General features: G+C 43.9%; 1 pseudogene; it reads left to right on the plus strand.

Moving 5' to 3' along the window:
• Positions 1–329: 329 nt before the first annotated feature.
• Positions 330–1261, plus strand: LOC131896714 (large ribosomal subunit protein eL6-like; annotated as a pseudogene).
• Positions 1262–13936: the final 12675 nt, after the last annotated feature.

Below are 13936 nucleotides of genomic sequence, written 5' to 3' on the forward strand. Positions count from 1 at the left end.
TCTCCTCATTGGACTCATCTATCTCACCTCCAGCCCTTTATTCCTCCACCTCAAGATAACTTCTTTTCCTTCATATCAACCCCAGCTAAGTTCCTTTAAGTTTCAGAGGACACTGAGATCAACTACCTTGTCCTCAGTTACAGAAGAAGAGGCTTTACTCAGCAGTTGTGCTCAAGCCTACTGAATTAGACATAGACTTTTTCTCCTTTCCCTCCTGTCTGCTTCTGTCCAAGGCAAGTCTTACATATGGAGATTTGAGGTTCAAGAAACCCTGACTTCCAACAAACAGTCCTTCCAAATAGGGTTGGGGCTCTTTCCCATCTTGCAAGATGGCGGGTGAAAAGGGCGAAAAGCCTGACACAAAAGAGAAGAAACCTGCAGCCAAGAATGCTGGCGGTGATGCCCCTGCCGCCGGTGCCGCCAAAAAGGGTGACCCTAAGGTTAAAAAGACCAAGAAGGGGAAGCCCCACTGCAGCCGGAACCCTGTCCTGGTTAGAGGAATCGGCAGGTACTCCCGATCTGCTATGTATTCCAGAAAGGCCTTGTACAAAATAAAGTACTCAGCTGCCAAAACCAAGGTTGAAAAGAAGAAGAAAACGGAGAAGGTCCTTGCTACTGTCACAAAGCCGGTTGGTGGTGACAAGAACGGCGGTACCCGGGTGGTGAAGCTTCGAAAAATGCCCAGGTATTATCCTACCGAAGATGTGCCTCGGAAGCTGCTGAGCCATGGCAAAAAACCCTTCAGTCAGCACGTGAGAAGGCTTCGGGCCAGCATCACTCCTGGGACCGTCCTGATCATCCTCACCGGGCGCCACAGGGGCAAGAGAGTGGTTTTCCTGAAGCAGCTGGCCAGCGGCTTGCTACTTGTGACTGGACCTCTTGCCCTCAACAGAGTTCCTCTGTGAAGAACACACCGGAAATTTGTCATCGCCACATCCACAAAAGTTGACATCAGCAAAGTTAAAATCCCCAAACACCTGACTGACGCTTACTTCAAGAAGAAGCAGCTGCGCAAGCCCAGACACCAGGAGAGGGGAGATCTTTGACACTGAGAAGGAGAAATACGAGATTACAGAGCAGCGAAAGGCTGATCAGAAAGCTGTGGACTCGCAGATTTTGCCAAAGATCAAAGCTGTTCCTCAGCTCCAGGGCTACCTGCGATCTCAGTTCTCTCTGACGAACGGGATGTATCCTCACAAACTGGTTTTCTAAACTGCAAACAACCTAATTAAACAACTTCATGTTTCTTTGAAAAAAAAAATAGGGTTGGGAAGTTTTTCCATACCAGGCTGTCAGGAGCCAATTACAATTCCTATCACCCCTTATCTACCACACCTCCTTCAATCCATGACCTTTTTGCCTGCCTCCTCTACGACCAGACAGAAGGCTATTATTGTAAAGAATAGCCAAACATATATGGAAGTCGCCCATACTGGTCTTGCTAATACCATGTCTAATATGTGAATCCTTGCTCTGCGATCCTCCTCTATCAATGAAGTGGGGTCCTTCACCTCTATATCATGGACCCATAGGATCCCAGTTGGGAAATGGGTGTTACCAGTAAGTTCATGAATCAAGTAATTTTTCAGAAAAACCTATTGCCTGGGACTCATGACTGACTTCTCTGACTCAGGATGCTTGAGTCTTATCAGAAGAAAATATCTTTATTTTTATCTAGTGTCTCTCTCACAAGTATTTGCTGGAAGAAACTCCATTCCAGAAACTGTTCTAGTTGCAAAGATAGAGAAAGTCACACATGGCATCTGTCTTTCAGGAGATCAGTCTAAATGAAAAAGATAAAAATAATTTGGGAAATAAGTGAGCAAGGTAAATTTTAGATACCAAGTGGTATAGAAAAAAATCACCTCCTGTGGTAATTTGAAAGAAAATGGCCCACAAGGGGAGTGACACTATTATGAGGTGTGGCTTTGTTGGAGTAGATATGGCCTTGTTGGAGGAAGTGTGTCACTGTGGGGATGAGCTTTGAGGTCTCATATATGCTCAAGCCAGGCCCAGTGTCTGAATTCACTTCCTGTTGCCTGTACAAGACATATAACTCTCAGCTACTTCCCCAGCACCATGTCTGCCTGTACTCCAACATATCCTACCATGATGATACTTTGAACTGTACCTTTGAACTGTAAGTGAGCCACCTTAATTAAATGTTTCCCTTTATAAGAGTTGTTGTAGTACTGATATTTCTTCACAGCAATAGAAACCCTAACTAAGACACCTCCTCAAGAGAATATACTCCTTTGTTTAGTTTCTTATACACTTTAGTGAGGTAATATATGAACAGCACCTGGGTATAGTAAATGAATGCACACACACTGTGACTGTATCAAGCTGACAACCAAAATTAGTCAACACTGGCCTCAATTCTGTACATGAATGGTCTACTCTTATGATCTGGTTACCTCTCAAAGGGGTCAACTTCTAATAGTGGCATCACCGTGGCATGGGGACAGAATTTCAGTAAATGAATTTTTAGAGGACAAAAATTCAGCATACTGGTGTATGGGGGGATTACAATGCATTTTTCTGCGTTCTGTTCAGAGAAGGTCACCTTGAACAAAGAGAAACAGAGCTGGTTCAAGAACTCAGATTTTAAAAAGGATGATGAGTAAGAACTGCTTGTCTTATTTTTACATTTCACTGATTTCTGAGAGTCCAAAACTTTGGCTCTACAATTTTGCTGTCAAATTGGATGAACCACATTTACATAAAAACAATGCAGACTGATTGCTATTAATTTTATGCATCTGAGAAGCCGTTTAAGAAGATTGTTGTTTTTTTATCAAGTAAATGCAATTATTGGACAGGAGGGATACAATTAAGGAGGACAAATTAGTTTTAGTAAGGTTCAGCAACCATACCGTTGTGTTTCTCAAAACAAACTCAGGCTTCTCTACTAAGTACCACCTTTTTGAGTGGTACTTAGTAGAGAACTGTGTACTCAAAAGCATAGTTGTATCAAAGATGAAAGGATTCTGCTATTTTCTTTCTTCTGTTGCTAGCTGTGGAAATGTTTACATGTAAGAGTCCTAGAGCAATCACCATGTTCACAGAAATGATGGTATCCTCTGGACACCGTGTGTGTGAGTGTGTGTGTGTGTGTGTGTGTGTGTGTGTGCTGTATGTGTGTGAGTGCACACATGTATGCACAGGAGTGTGGATGCTGGAGGTCAACATCAGCAGCTTCTTTGGTTGCTCTCCACTTTATGGGTTTTTTTTTCCTTCGAGACAGGGTTTTTCTGTATAGTTCTGGCTGTCCTGGAACTCACTTTGTAGATCAGGCTCGCCTCAAACTCACAGAGATCCCCCTGCCTCTGCCTCCCAAGTGCTGGGTACTTTATGTTTTTAAAATAATAGTTATTAACTCTTTGAGAATTCAATACAATGTATCTTAATCACATTTACTCCCAACTCCCAGACCCAGACTCTCTCTCTCTCTCTCTCCCTCTCTCTCTCTCTCTCTTTCTCTCTTTCTCTTCTTTCTCTCTCCATTAAGACTAATTTATTTTGCCCAAATCTTCAGTGTGAGGTCTGTCCACTGATTGGAGAGAATGGTTGACCCAGTCATCACACCCTTGAAGAAAACTGACTTTGCCCCTCCCAGAAGTTGTTAATTGCCAATAGCTTCTGAGATTGAAGTGGGATTTTCTGCCTAGCTTTCTGTTCCATGTTTGGATTTTGTCTGACTTGAGTTTGCACAGGTCTTATGCATGCTGTCACAACTGCTGTGTTCATATGTGTAACTTCCCTGCTGTGTCTGGAAAACTCTGTTTCCTTGTAGTCATCCACTGCCTTAAAATTTTACTCTTCGAAATCTTTTTATCTCACCTTTCTGTGATGGTCTCTGAGCCTTGGACAGAGGGATGTGATGTAGCTGTCCCATTCAGAAGTGAATACTCTACAATCTCTTAGTCTTTGCACATTGACCAGTCATGGATCTCTGTGTTAATTTTCATCTACTGTAAGATATTTTTTTAAACCATGAAGTCCATTTTGAGTGGTGAAATATTTACTAATCTATGAGTATATTGTTTGTCATTAGTTGTTGTTTTAATGCTATGTCTATATGGCACAATAATAGTAGTAGGCTTTCCCTTAGGGCCTATGACACACCTAACCACAGTTTCTTAGCCCCAATAACAGTACCAGACATGGATTTCATTTTGTAGAGTGGGCCTTAATCCAGCAGAAAAAATGTTTGGTTACTTCCATAACATTCATGCCACTATTGTAATAGTGTCATCTTTGCAGGGCAGTCATTGTTATAACTCAGAAGATTCCTATCTGGGTAAGACTGATGATTAGTTTTCTCCTCTGGCAGCACACATAGCACCTTCCAGTACTACAAAAGTAAGGATGAAGCTTCCAAGTTAGTGGCAGCTTCATTTCCTCGTGTTTTATAACTCAATATATATAAACCAATATGTTGTGGGATGTTCTGTATGTGTTAAATGTGTTGCTCTGATTGGTTAATAAATAAAACACTGATTGGCCAGTAGCCAGGCAGGAAGTATAGGTGGGACAAGGAGAGAGGAGAATTCTGGGAAGTGGAAGGCTGAGGCAGAGAGACACTGCCAGCCACTGCCATGACAAGCAAGATGTAAGGTACTGGTAAGCCACGAGCCATGTGGCAACTTATAGACTAATAGATATGGGTTAATATAAGATATAAGATATATAATATATAATATAAGATATAAGATAGAAAGAAGCATGCTGCAGCCATACAGTTTGTAGGCAATATAAGTCTCTGTGTGCTTACTTGGTTGGGTATAAGCAGCTGTGGGACTGGCAGGTGAGAGAGATTTGTCCTGACCGTGGGCCAGGCAAGACCAGGAAAACTCTAGCTACACCAATAAATGTAATCCTACATATAAATAGACACAAGGAAAGAGCCACATGATCATCTCAGTAGATTCAGAAAATACTTGGAAGCCTTAGATAGAGCAAGAAGAGATAAAGGAGATAGAAATAGAAAGAAGTCAGAGTATCCTTATGTGTAGATAATATGATTCTATACATGAAAGACCTAAAGACTTTACCTAAAAAAAATCTACGTTATTGTTTTTGAAAGAGTGGCTCTCATTCAATCTGAGGCACACTAGATTGGCTGTCTAGAAAGCTCAAGGGATCCTCTATCTCTGCTCCTGGAATTATAGGGACATACATCATAAGATAAAGCCTTATCTTTGTGCCACTGCCATTGTTTCTCAGGGCTCTTAGAGTTATGATGGGATGGGAAATTTTAGACTATAAAAAAACTACATGGCTTCATAAAAGTATCCTTCAAGGACCTTTGATTGTTAATATTAGTATATTACAGGTATGAGGGCTGGGAAATATATGAGAAAAAACAGATAAAAAAGAAAAAAACATCTAAACAATACTATCTCCAAATAACAAAAATCAAACCAACTCAATCTCGAATGCCAGCCTATATAGTATTATTTTTATGTAACATATACAAATATACAGGCATTAAGAAATTAGAAAACAGATAGGATTCAATTGGTTTCAACTAATTTTTTTCAACCAGTACCAATGTTTTTTTGTGACAAGAGATGATTATCGCATGAGTATGGTACACCTCTGCTTTAATAAAAGGAAAGACAGAACTCTGATCATTTGAGATACGATGCCAATGCATGTAAAAATGAGAAGGGTGTGAAAAGACACAGATCTGTGTTAGTAGTCTTCTAGAGCTGCCATGACAACGTACCACAGACTGAGTGTCTTAAGCATCTAAGATGCATTTCTCACAGTTCTAAGGGCTGTGTGATGGGTTCATTGTCAGCATTCTGGTTCGCAGGCACACATCTTCATATCATATTCTAACATAGGGAGAGAGACTTAATAAACCTCTTCATCTTGGAAGTTCCACTTTCATGACATCACTTAAACCTGTTATCTCTCTAAAGCCCCATCTCCAGACACCATGTAGGTAGGTTTTTGCCATGTGACACAAACCTAGACCTATTCTGGGAGAAAAGAATCTAAATTGTGGAATCTTGTCCATTAGATTGGCCTGTAGGCATGCCTGTTGGGGAATTTCATTGATTGCTCATTGATGAAGGAGGGCTAACAAAGTAGCTGAGTGAACCAGGAGAGCTGGGTAGTGAGTGGGATTCTTCCACAGTCTCTGCTTCAATTCCTGCCTCTGGGTTCCTGTTTGAGCTCCTTCCCTTAGTTTTTTTAATGATAGACTGTGTAAGCCAAATACTCCTATCCTCCCTGTGGTGGTTTGAATTAGAATGATGTCTATGGGCTCACATATTTGCACACTAGGTTCCTAGTTAGTAGACTGTTTGGAAGGATTAGGAGATGTGGCCTCGTTGGAGAAGGTATGCCACTAGAGGTGGGCTTTGAGGTTTCAAAAGCCCATACAAGGCCTAGTCTCTCTGTCTCTGCCTGCTGCATGTGGATCAGGACACAAAGTTCTCAACTGCTTCTCCCGGACCATGCCTATCTGCTTCCCACGATGATAATGAACTAATCTTCTGAAACTGTAAGCAAGACCCCAGTTAAATGTTTTCTTTGTCTCTCCACAGACATAGAACATAAACTAAGACATCCCCCAAGTTGCTTTGGGTTATGTTATTTATTACAACAAATTATAACACCATCATATTGTAGATTAGGTTTTGACAGAAGAATTTTGGAGACTTAAGCATTCAGTAAACAGCAGTGGCTTATGGGACAGAGATTAATTTTCTTAGTCCTATGTTATAGACACTGAATATTGAGTCAACATTACCCTGAACACCTGTAAAAAAGGTTTTGAGATTATAATGTAATTACAACATTTCTGCTTCTTTCCCTGCAGCTGGAATACAACTGACAGTAGATTATTCATTTTTTTCCATGTGACAAAAATACATTACAAAAACCACTTAAAAAAGGAAGTTTTATTTTGGTTCATAGTTTGAAGGGGTAGAGTCCATCACGGCAAGGAGGGCACAAAAGCAAGAGCATGAGGCAGTTGGGCACACTGCACCAGTTGTCAGGAAGCAGCAAGAATGAATGCCACTGCTCAGCTTGCTATCACCCTTTTAGTCATTCCAGGATCCCAGCTCATGGAATGATGCTGAACACAGTTACAATGGGTCTTGCTACCTCGACTAACCTAATCTAAAAATTTTCTCATAGACATCTCCTTAGTGTGTCTAGATACTGTCAAATTGACAATGATAACCATGACAAATAGGTATTTGAACAGATGATTATATATTAATCTGGCATCTACCACATGCTGAACTGTTCTATGCACTGAACATACAGTGTTTTTAAAAAAAAAAACAAAAAAAAAACCTAAGTTGAGAAACTCCCAGGAATCTACAAAGGATGACCCCAGCTAAGACTCATAACAATTGTAGTTATGTAGCTTGAACAGGTCTTGTGACCAGGCAAGCCTTCCAGTGGTGGGATACAGACACCACCCCAGCCATATAACCTACAGTCTGTCCTGCCTAATGGGATGTGCTGGGGTAAGAGTGGCACAGAGATTGTGGGAGTGGCCAACCAATGACTGGTCCAGCCTGAGACTCATGTCACAAGAATAAGTCCACCCCTGACACTACCTAGATGCTACAGATATCTGTATGCTATGAATGTGTTGCTCTGATTGGTTAATAAATAAAGTGCTGATTAGCCAGTAGCCAGGCAGGAAGTATAAGCAGGACAATGAGAGAGGAGAATTCTGGGAACAGGAAGGCTGAGTCAGGAGACGCTGCCAGCCGCCGCCATAAGAAGCATGATGTAAGATACTGGTAAGTCATGAGCCACATGGCAAGGTATAGATTTATAGAAATGGGTTAATTTAAGATATAAGAACTAGATAGCAAGAAGCCTGAGCCATTAGGCCAAACAGTTTAAATAATATAAGTGTCTGTGTGTTTATTTGGGTCAGAGTGGCCGAGGGCCTGAGGAGGACTGGAGAAAACTCCAGCTACACTTAGAGGGCCAGGACCCAGAGACTGGATGACCCAGAGACCTAAAACAGAACCAAACATGACCGGAGGGGGGACATCAATGTAATGATGTCCAACTATATTCTGCTATACTCGTAGATTGGTGCCTAGCCCAGTAGTCTTCAGAGAGGTTTCATACAGCAACTGACAGAAAGAGATGTTGAGACTCACAGTCAAGCATTAGAGAACCCTGCTGAAGAGAGGGAAAAGGGATTGCAGGGACCAGAGGAGTCAAGGAAACCACAAGAAAACCCACAGAATCAATTACCCTGGAGTCATAGGAGCTCACAGAGACTGAACCAACAACCAGGGAGCCTTCATGGGAGTAATCTAGACTCTCTGCATATATGTGACAGTTGTGTAGCTTGGTTTTCTTATGGCATGCTTAACAGTGGGAGCAGGGGCTGTCTCTGACTCCTTTACTTACTGTGGAATAATCTCTCTGTACACTGTTAATATATATTGCTCTCATTGGTTAATAAAATGACAGGCTGGTAGCCAGGCAGGAAGTTAGGTGGGAAAGCCAAACTGAGAATTCTGGAAGAGGAAGGGTAGAGTCAGAAAGTTGCCAGCCAGATGCAGAGAGAGCAGGAGATGAATGTGCCATGCTAATAAAGTTACCGCCACATGGCAGAGGGTAAATAAGGAATATGGGTTAACTTGAAATCTAAGAACTAGTTAGTAATAAGCATGAGCTATTAGCCAACCATTTGTAATTAATGTAAGGTTCTGTGTGTTTATATGGGACTGGGTGGTTGGGACAGGAAAACTCCTCCCACATTTACTGGCTTTTGGGACCCTATTCCATTATGGGTCACCTTGCCCAGCCTTAATACAAGGTGAGTGTGGTGGTTTGAAAGAAAATGGCCCCCAAAAGGAGTGGCACTATTAGGAGGTGTGGTCTTGTTGGTGTAGGTGTGATCTAGTTGGAAGAAGTGTGTCACTATGGGGGGTGGGCTTTGAGATCTCTTTTCTCAAGCTTCACTCAGTGCAACAATCAGTCATCTTCCTGCTGCCTTCTGGTCAAAATGTAGCCAGCAGCACATTTGTCTGCCTGCAGCGAGGCTCCTGATCATGATGATAGTGGACTGAACTTCTTTACTTGAGTCTCACAAGAGACTTTGGACTTTGAAACTAGTTTGGAACTGTTATAGACTATGGGGATTTTGAAGTTAGACTGATTTTTTGCATTGTGATATAGCTACAAGCCTTTAGGAGCTAAGGAGTGGAATGTGATCGTTTGAAAAAAAATGGCCCCCAAAGGGAGTGGCATTGTTAAGAGGTGTGGTCTTGTTAGAGGAAGTGTATCACTGTGGGGTTGGGCTTTGAGATCTCTTCTCAAACTTCACTCAGTGTGACAGTCAGTCAACTTCCTGCTGCCTTCTGGTCAAGACGTAGCCAGTACCATGTCTGCCTGTGGGCTGCCATGCTCCCTGTCATGATGATAATGAACTGAACCTCTGAAACTGTAAGCCAACCACTACAATTCAATGTTTTCTTTATAAGAGTTGCTGTGATCATAGGGTTTCTTCACAGCAATAGAAAGAAACTTTAAGATAATGGGTGTTTAGTCTTACTCCAAGTTGATATGCCATACTTTGTCAACATCTATGGGAGGCCTGCCCTTTTCTAAATAGAAACAGGAAGAATGGATGGGGGTGGGGCAGAGGGGAGGTAGGAGGAAGGACTTGGAGGAGAGGAGGGAGGGGAAACTGGGGTCAGGATGTTAAAATAAATTAATTAAAAAAACCGCCTAAGTTCCTTTCCTTATGGAGCGTGTCTTCCAGTAGGGGCTCTAAACTATGAAAAGATAAATACATACCAAGCTAGTCATATGTGGGGTTGAAAAAAAGTAAGAGTACAAAGAAGAGCAGAATGTGATGGGGTCAAGAGAGGGTACTTCAGATAAGGTGATCAGGGACGACCTCTGCAACAAAGACAGGAGTAGAAACTATAGTTGTGTAAGCAAGACTTAAGGATATGTTACTATAAGCAGCTAAAATTCAAAGGCTGTTTTCCCATTGTGTCAGCCAGTAATTCTTATTTGAAAATAGAACAAAAGTGATCTGATACTATTTTAAGGAGCAGCAGTATTACTAAAAAGGACATGGGACTGTTTCCCATAGTGTCTTTCTTAGGGTTTTATTGTTGTGAAGAGACATCATGGCCATGGCAACTCTTATAAAGGAAAACATTTAATTAGAGCTGGCTCACAGTTCAGAGGTTTAGTCCATTATCAGCATGGTGGGAAGCATGGCAGCATGGAGGCAGACAGTGCTGGAGAGACTCTGTTAGTTCTACATCTGAATCTCCAGACAGCAGGAAGATAGAGGTATACTGGGTCTGCCTTGAGCTTCTGAAACCTCAAAGCCTCCCCGAAGTGACACACTTCCTTCAACAAGGCATCCTCTGATAATTCAACTCTCTATGGGTCTATAGGGCCATTTTCATCCAAACCACCACATCCCACTCCCTGGCCCCCATAGACTTGTAGCCATATCTTTATGAAAAATGTGTTCAATCCAACTTCAAAAGACCCATAGTTGTTAACAGTCTCAACCCCGTTTAAAAGTCCAAAGTCTCTTTGGAGATCCATGCAATCTCTTAGCTGTAATCCCCTGAAAAATCAGAATGAAAAGCAGACCACATACTTCCAACTTAATGGTGCAAGATATACATTACCATCTCCAAAAGGGAGGAAATATGGGACCAAAGCAAGACTGAAAACCAGCTGAGAAAACTCCAAACTGCAGCTCTATGTCTGATGTCAAAGCCCTTTTCAGATCTCTAATTCCTTGTTGACTGCAACACACTTCTCTCTCTTGGGCTGGTTCCACTCCCTATTGGCAGCTCTCCTAGGCAGGTATCCTGTTGGAGCCCATTTAGGTTTCTATTGGCTTTACCCAGCCAGTCTACATAAAGAGGATGATTGGATCATGGGCCTGAGTACTAGGTGTCTGAGATAGTCTGCACTTGGCTGTGCTGCGGGGGGGAGTGTCTTTTGCTCCACCCCTTGGCATTCCTTTAAAACCCTTTCCGGACACAGTTAGTGCCCAATGAATTAGGATCCAAGCCCTCTCGAGGATATCTTGTATTTTCTATCTTTTCTCTTCTCTCTATCCTTCTAACTAATATTTCCTGCTGCTTATACTCAAGAGTACTCTGGGGAAACATGGCGGTGAGGGATGGCACCCACAGTATCCCATGACTGGCATCTCCAACATTTTGACATCTTCAAGGCAATCCAGGCCTTACCTTCACAGTTTCACACAATGGCCTCTCTAGGTCTCCATGCAGGGACACCTATTATGATCAATTCACGTGAGTTTGTATCCACGTGGTTGGGACCAAGTGGTTCTGGGGTACTAGTGAGGCTAACCTGCAGCAAGAACACAAGCCTCTGAGCCAACTTGCTGCTGCTGCTGCTGCTGCCACAGAGGCTGTGGGCAGGAGCCACTGGGAGTGTGGGGTCTTTTTGTCACGTGGGTACCTCTTATTATGATCAGTCCACATGAGTCTATTAAATGAGTAACAGAATTTATTAAGATATGAATTGAGGAAATACACGCACGATTACAGAGCATAGTAGACAGCAGAAGTCATCCTCTGATCTCACCTGGAGTGAATCCACCTTGCAGGCCAGAGCAGGGAAAAGGGTCTCTTTAAAGAGGTCACTTACAATGGCAAGAGGCACTGCCTCCTTTGGGCCGCATAGCACAAGGTCATGGGCGGAGCAAATACCACTAAAGACACCCTGACACATGACTGGCCTCAGTGGCTTTCCTTAGCCATGGAGGGAAATTCCATAACCCGTTTCTTGTATCCTTGACTCTAAAGCCAGACCCATGTGGCTGAAGCGGCCAAGTTCTGCTGTTTGCTGGGGCTGGAACTTGGCCTCCTCATTCAATTACATCTTCATCAGCTTTCTGTTTTTGATGGTTTCCTTCACTGCTTAAGCTTGGATGTCCTGAAACTTTCCCTGTAGACTAAGCTGGTCTTAAACTCTGCTTTCTAAGTGCTGGGATTAAAGGTGTGCACCACAACAGTTGGCCTTAAGCTTTTCTTTAATTCCTTCTCACTTTAATTCTTTACAAGTTAGAAGCTTCGCTGAGTGAGGTCTTGCTCTGAGGTCACTACTTCCTTTATTCCACTGAGCATCAGGCTTTTCTTTAATCTGTTTATACTTTCTGATGCTCCTTTTCTCCTCCAACTGTGCATTTTGTATTTTTCCCTTGCTCAGCTTCCTCCCTTTCATTATAGATCTTCATAAGACTGACCAATAATAGCCATGCAACATAGTCAATGCTAGGTTGTTTTGAAATGTCCTCTGCTAAAGCTGTTAATCTATAACCCTTTAATTTAGCCTCAGGGAGATGCTATAGACAAGGACAGAAGGCATCCACATTCTTCACCAAAGTATCACAAGAGGAGGAAGCATGGTCCTGCCCAGCGCCATGATGGACTGAGTGGGACCCACATACATTCCCCGGGGTGGTCCGTCCAGGCTCGGAGGAAAAAAACGTGGAGCCACCTGTTGCCTTGCTGGGCAGTCAGGCACTATTATGGTGAGCAAATGCATGGTCTGGTATGGAAGAGAGAGGGAAACAGAATGGTTCATTTCCTGTGGACAGAGGCATATCTGAAGAGGTGAAAACAGTGAGGAGTGGGCTAAGGTGGGTGGCTTGATTGCCACCCAGGGCCACAGTGACATCTGGGCCTGGGCTGCTGCTGGAGCCCATGTCTGGGTTCATGGCCCTGTTGCAGCTGAGGTCTGTGATGATGTCCATGGCTCCTGATACCACCAAAGGCTTGAGAGGCTAGGGCTGTTCAGAGTTGGCCCCGCCCCTCACTGGCTGCAACACTAGGAGAACAGGTCCTTCGATTCACCTCTTCACCCGCTGAAGCACTCAGGAGAGAGGGTCCTACACCTCACCCGGGCAGCACAATAGAGCTAACCCTGTTCTCAGGGGCATAGGTGAGCTGGCCCTGAGGGCATGAGGATGGGAGAGTGGGTCTCAACCCTCTTGTTTGCCATGTGGTTGCATGGGTGAGGTAAAGTTGCCCAACCCCTCACCAGCTGCAGCACTGGGAAGAATGGGCTTTGTGCCTCACTTGGACAGCACAATAGAGTTGACCTTGAAGAGAGGGGCACGGGTAAGCCAGTCCTGAAAACATGAGAGTGAGATACCTGGTACCACCTCCCTCATCTGTCATGTGATTGGGGCAAGGGAAGATGCTCTCTTCCTCACCCTTACAGACTCCAGCTGTTTACCAGCTGCCACACTCAGGAAAGCTGCCCTCACCTGGGCAGCACAGTAGAGCTGACCCTGTTTGGGGATGTGTGGGTGATCTGGTCCTGAGAGTTTGAGAGCGGGACAGTGAGCAACAACCCCCTCATCTGCCATGTGGTGGTGATGGAGTGGAGAGGGGAAGATGCCCTCCCCTCTCCCCCCTGCCACCTGTAGTGGGTGAGGGAGCTGACCCTATTGACCAAGTGTGGGTAAACTACTCTGGAACATGAGCTTGAAGATCTGGCTCTGCCCCTATATGCTATATGGTATCATGGGGGGGGGTCTCTCCCCCCTCCACTGCCTATGGTAGGTGGGAGAGCTGGCCCTGAGGTAATAAGATCTGGAAAGCTGTCCCTGTCCCTTACCAGCTGAAGCACTCTGGAAAATGGCCCCAGTTCATTACCTGGGCAGCATAGTGGAGCTGGCCCCGTTGGTGTACTTGTGGGAGAGCCGACTCTGAGGGCATGAAAGCAGAAGAACTGGTCTTGTCTCTTGCTCGTTGCTGCAAGGGGTGAAATAGCTGGGGGAGATGTCAGAGTGCTCACCCTGGTCATGAGGACAGGGGTGGGGGGCGGGGGATGGGAGGAAGCTGGTGGGTTGACCAGCCCTGCAACTACGCAGGCCCGGAACTAGGGTTATGAGTAGGCCCACCCCAACATCCAC

This window comes from Peromyscus eremicus, chromosome 20, assembly GCF_949786415.1.
Source record: "Peromyscus eremicus chromosome 20, PerEre_H2_v1, whole genome shotgun sequence".
NCBI lineage: Eukaryota > Metazoa > Chordata > Mammalia > Rodentia > Cricetidae > Peromyscus > Peromyscus eremicus.